The sequence below is a fragment of the Seriola lalandi genome, unplaced genomic scaffold (genome assembly GCF_002814215.2).
Source record: "Seriola lalandi dorsalis isolate HSWRI2012SDOR001 ecotype SW California unplaced genomic scaffold, Sedor1 jcf7180002054338, whole genome shotgun sequence".
Taxonomy (NCBI): Eukaryota; Metazoa; Chordata; class Actinopteri; order Carangiformes; family Carangidae; genus Seriola; species Seriola lalandi.
In genome coordinates, this window is record NW_019524891.1 from 223,605 (window position 1) to 229,824 (window position 6,220).

Below are 6,220 nucleotides of genomic sequence, written 5' to 3' on the forward strand. Positions count from 1 at the left end.
GTGGGGGGTGGGGGGTCGGGGCTGGGTGCTCCATGCCTGGAGACAATAATTGTTTTCTGAGGTCAAAGAGAGAGTGTATAAAGACAAACTTCCTTCTAATCAAATCCAGTACAACAATCTCCAGTTTCCTCCTCTCCAGTCCGTATGCTCAAGCAGGGGGAAATACTGAGCTAAACAGGAAATGTCAGATTATAAAACTAGGAAGCAAGAGTTAGATTATCAAATCACAAAGGAAGAGAAAGTTTTAAAACTAGGAGATAGTCTGAAACTTTAGTCTTGTACGCCCTTCTGCATGGGTTCAGATGCTCGTTTTCTTAAAACGATGTAGCCTATCCATCCACCCACCCATCCATCTATTCCTCTTTCACCTGACAATTACAAGAGCTCCTCTCAGTTAGACTGTGTAGTTAAACTGTGTAGCAGGCAGAACAAACCAACAAACAACATGCATTTGCCAAAACAAATGCTGGAGACAAAAAGGGGCTTTTTCAAAGGTGATGCACAATAGAGCTTGTCAACACTTGGCCTGTTTATAGCGAGCCAGCACCTATAAATAGACAGAAGCATTAGTTTAAGGAAGCGGTGAATGAGGAGCAGGAAGTGGTGAAAGAAGTGGAGGGTTGCTTCAGTCTAACCATCTCCTCTGACCCTAATCCACTATTCAAGAACCAAGACAACCTATTGGCATCCATTAATCCTGAATTGGCTTACAATCAATTGGCTCCTCAATAACTCCTTATTCATTCATTCATCAATACCTATTGGCCACTCCTGCTCCCCATGTGTCCCACCTGTCACACGTTTGTCCCTGCTTCCCAAGTACCACCCCTTTGCCTCCATGTTCTTTTGCAGTTCCAGTGACGAGGCCCAAGGGATGGCAAAGTCAGTTGGTAGGTTGGTCCACCTCTACTTTGGTTGCGGAAGAATTATCTCAAGAACAATAAAGGGATTGCCACAAAATTCATGATCCCCCCAGAGGATGAATCGTAATGACTTTGATTCTCCCCTTACTTTTACTCCAGTGACATCTGCAGGTCAAAATTTTACTTTCTTACTTTGACCAGTACTTTGGTAAAAATAAAGGACACTCCTATGCTGTAGTTAGTGTTTAATGCTTATTAGAAAATATTAGCATACAATTGCTTACACGATTGAAAGATGGCATACATGGTAAACCTTATACCTAGTTATTACAACATTGGTATTTTAACATTGTCATTGTAAGCATGTTACTTCAAAGCCTTGCTAAAGTACAGCCTCACAGAGCTGCAAGCATGGCTGCAGACTTAGTCTTGTTAAAAAATTAAGAGCCATGCTTTAATATTTTGTTGTTCTCAGCTTTTCTTCATTGGTAATAAAAAAAAATGTGACGGCTTTGGTGCGTCTCCCTGCATTTCCTGTCATGTCACAGCTGAGAATCCATCTGTGTTTGTAGGGTTAGAGAGCAAGGGGGTCCCAGCGCGTGCCACTGGCACTTGATCAGATAGACACGTGAATGGGCGTGTTGCTGTGCACAAAGTAAATCAGTTAAGCAGAGGGAATCTCAAGGGAGAGGGAGAGGTGCTGTTTCCTGTCCCCAACTCCCCAAAGACCCTTTAAATAAACATATAATTTAAAAAGTAATCTGTGTTTCCATTACAAAGGCCATAACCATACTATTGCTGTATGTCTGGTTGTCATGGTCACAGCTGTTGAACCCCATAATACTGCAACATACAACAAGAAATCAGCTCTGATTATATTTCCCTTGCTGTATCTCATACTTGAGCATCAAACTAATGTTGCTTAATCAACTCCATCTTTAATCAAATTATGTTATGATGAACCATAAAGTCTGATCCAGTCTCCTGGTACCTCAGGTGTTTGAATCAGACAGACCGAAAACATTTAAGTTTGCTGAGCATTCATGTGATGGCGCTGAAGATCTGGAGCATGAAAACCACTGCTCCTGTTCTCTCTGGGGTTATTTATGTACATCACCAATTATTAGACAGCTGTAAACAAAGACAAATATTTCAGTGATAACGTGCAGCACTGTGGTGCTGGGCAGAGGTTGTGAAGCTAAACCCTGCGGCTCAAAGGTTGAACTGTCCCTGAGGGCAGCAAGGAGGGGTTGGGGGGTGGGCATGTGAAGTGAACGGGGTGGGGCAAGCACCTAGCGTACGCTTAGCCTCGTCAAGAGGAGGGCCTAAACCTCTGCTCCTAACGGGGGGGGGGGGGAGTCCACAGGGACAGGCTCAGCCATTTTTAATAGAAATTCATGAACAAATCTTAAAGCTTATGCGTGAGCAGAGTGAACACATAAAATAAATCACGCATTGTTTGGAGGAGGATGTGCTGATTGGATCTTTACATTTACCACAAATTACTCACAACAATTTTAGCTTTACTAAAACATCCTGAAGCAATCCACCCCTCAACTCCCCCGCTCTCCCACCTCCATCCTCACCCTGAACCTTCACCTTAACTCCCTGAGAGGCAGAGGGGGAGGCAGGAAGGGGACACAGGCGATAGATGAGGGCAGTGAAAAAGAGCAGCGTTTTAATTGACACCCTTTAAGTTATCTGCAAGATAATTATGGCCAACAGCTGTAGATGGTGCAACGTGCAACAATGGGACTTATTAGCATTCTGGTGGAGGTCTGTCGGGGAGTGCCAGTCCACATGAACGACAATGTTGATATGTTGTATATTCACACACAAATATGTACACATTTATACACAGCGGAAATATTCATGCACAAAAGACACACACACACACTCACAAGTATGTGTGGACATACAAAAGCCTCATGCTGCTTTGAAACAAGTGGGGAAATGGTTGAAAAGAAGCCGCAGCCGATGACTTTTGTTATTTTGTTACACAGAAGGGTCATAGCTCTTTAAAATCCACACTCTCCACTCTGCCTCAAAGCAACAGCGGACCCCACTGAGCTTAAGAATATGTGCTCCCCATTTTACTCCTAATGCGAGAATTAATTATGAATTAATTAACATTACACTTAGGAGCTGCTACTTTTAAATCTCTCTGTCTTTTTTTCTCTCTCCCTTTCTGTGTAGTCAGGAATAATACGAGTCAGAGCTGGAGAGAGACAAAGAGGAGGGATCCAGTATGGATGCATTGTGTTCTTATGCCTAAGACTATCTCCAGGTTATGAATTAGAGAATGTGTGTAGAGTTTGTTTCTCCCGGCGAGCCATTAAATATTTCATGGAGGGGGATAAATGCTGGGAGAATGCCACCCCCTCCCAACCTGATCCACACTGCAATTAGAGGCCCATTATCCCTCTCTCAACCCTCACACTCTGTACAAACTGGGCCTCAAAAGCAGCAATAAAGAGCCCTGTGATGAGATATGATAACAGAAATGATGAATAGAATACTTATCTTTAGGATTTATAATGAAATGACATAGTTTTGCTAACCTGTGTATTTTTATAGGTCATTTCCCGTTAAACATCATCAAAAAAAGAGGAAACCCTCCAGCTTCACACTATTGGGTTTCATTCATTCCATTTGATTTGACATATCATGCTTCTGTGCCTTGGCAATAAGGACACAACATTGCAGCATATTGGCAAGCTCATTTGCTTTTCATAGTGAGCGTTGTGTCCAAAAAAAAGTGCCCCCTGGGATAAACACGTGTACGGGGACTGCGGGCTCGCCGCCCCAGCAGCAGGTGGCCCATTGCTGCCTAATGAACACCGCAATCTGTTACTATCGCAGCGGTGCTTTTCACCAGACAATTAGGCGACTAAGCATGTCATTATTCCAGGCCAACAAGAAGAGCCTCTTCTCTAATTTCATCTTTTCATTCCTGTTTACTCACCCACACTCCCCTCATTAACGAGAGATTTTCCAGTCCATGCTAATTGGTTTCAATAACATTCATTTTAGTTGAAAGGAAACGATTCTGTTAATTGAGGAGCGCAGAGAGAGGAGAGAGGGAGCGAGGAGGAAAAAAAAAGAAAAAAAAGAGGGGGGCTTCTTTTCATTTTCAAGTGCGTCCATGAGATGACGCTTTTGAAAAAGCGCTCTACAGGTTCAGAGCTAATGAAATTAAGTGATGCCGGCCGTGGCAAAAAGGAAAGCCCAAATTAAAAGCAATTTATTTTCATTGAGGCATGTGGCACTGTTCGGGCACAATTAATGGGCTGAGCATAGACACAGAGATATGGAAAGAGAGAACAAAAAAGAGACAAAGATACAAAGAAATGGCACAGACGAGTCAAGGGAGAGCAAAGTCTGGACCTGGACAGATTAACTCTAATGATTTCTATTATTGTACTTCTATTTCTTTTTTTCCATTTTGTTAAGTTTCAGTTAGAAATTCAGGCACTGGCTGTTCAAATATTTAAAATGATCTCAAATACAGTAGATGTTTGTCTAAGGTCTGGCACAGAGTAATGCTGTGTGGCTCACAACCAGAATAACTAAAGGACTGATTCATATCGAAAAAGAAGTGGTTTGCTGGGGAAGAAAAAATGTTCTTTTCATAATGTTTGTTAGGAAAACACTGCAACATATGCAGCTGTTTGGCCTTTAACCAACTGAACACAAAGTGTGCATTAACAAATCTTTAGTTAGCTATTTAGAAACTGTTCTGGAGGTTCTGGTCCTATTATGTGATCTTCATCGGTAGATGGAGATGCCGAGTTTTTGTGAAATTATTAACTATTATAACATATAACGGTTTTTAGTATTAATTGACTACATTAATTAAGAGTTATTTATTTAACTAATTTATTTTTGATTAATTCTTAATTAATTCCTGATTTAAATAATATTTGAACACCTAAAATTTATTGACATCTGGGCACACTACATCGGCTGATGAGGATCTTGAGATATTAGTGAAAGTAACTAATGAGCCATGTTTCATGTACTAGAAATAAAGTGAATTGAAAAACTGTAGGCATTAAAACAAAAGAAAATTAGTTAAATTACAACATAATTCTTATTTAACTAAACAAATCCTTACTTCAAATGAAAAAAATGGATCGAAAATTTGATCATCTACAATTTCATCAATTCCAGTGGACAAAAGTTCAAGTGCTGATGAGGACTGTGATATGATCAAAAGCTCCAGAACAGATATTAAATGGACCATGTGATGATGTTTTTTCATTTGCCATTTCCAAGGTCAAGAAGGAAATCTGAACTTCATGACTCTCTTTAACAGAAATGTTGATGCAGAAACTAATAGCATGACCCTTTGACTGTTGAGTCCAGTCCACTTTATTTATACAGTGGATTTATATACAGCAAAAACAGTATACTACTTTGTGCTATTACATAGCCTCAAATCATGGAATTGTCTCAGAGGGATTTGCAATCTCTACAACTCATAACACTGTCCATCCTCTAAGTAATATGCTCAAAGATAACGCCATCATTAACTTATCAAACTTTCTGCACAGTACGAGCCAAAATAGTAAATGCTATTCTGTAAGCCCTCTAGCCAGCGTCACCCAAAGCCTGAGAAATGACTCTGCAATCCTCCCGGGAAGTGTGTGCAGTGTTAGAGCCTTATGTTACTGCCAATAGCTGAGCCATGGTTAGGGCCATAACCTCTCAGGTACGGTCAGTCAGATGCCTAACCATCCGTTGTATGGTTGTTTAGTGACGGCAGAGTAAGCGTGTTAATGGGCTGTCTAAACAGCCTCAGCTGGGGGCCGCGGTAAAGGGAGGGGATGATAGACAGCCCTCTGGTTGCTCTGCAGGCTGGAGGTGTGGCAGCTTGTAGCCTGTAAAGGCATCCGGAGACAGAGAGAGAAAGGATGACTCAAGCAGCTGAAATCACTACTGATCAATATGTTGACAAGCAGAAAGAAAGGGAGGAGGAGGCTTGAGATGGAAAACAATTAAAATAATTGTTTGGAGGCTACAGTGCTGCCTGTTTCCCAACTGAAGCATCAGTATATCTGTCTCTGCCTGTGTTTCAGCCAATGAGAAACCAAACTAGTATAAAGTATGACTAAATGCCCTGCTAGTCTCTGAGGAGCTCTGAGTGTGGAGCTAGCGGGAGATCAGTGCAGTTAATTTACATAGCATTTGCATTATGTCAGGACATGAGCTACAAATAGGTATGAGTGTGTGGCTTAATTAGAAATGAGCCAGGCTTTTCAAAAACACCCTTTTGCATCATAATTGAGTCAGCTCAGCGCTGGAATAAACGGCTGTGAGTGGGGGAAAAGATGCCTGTTTCTGAACACGCTCAC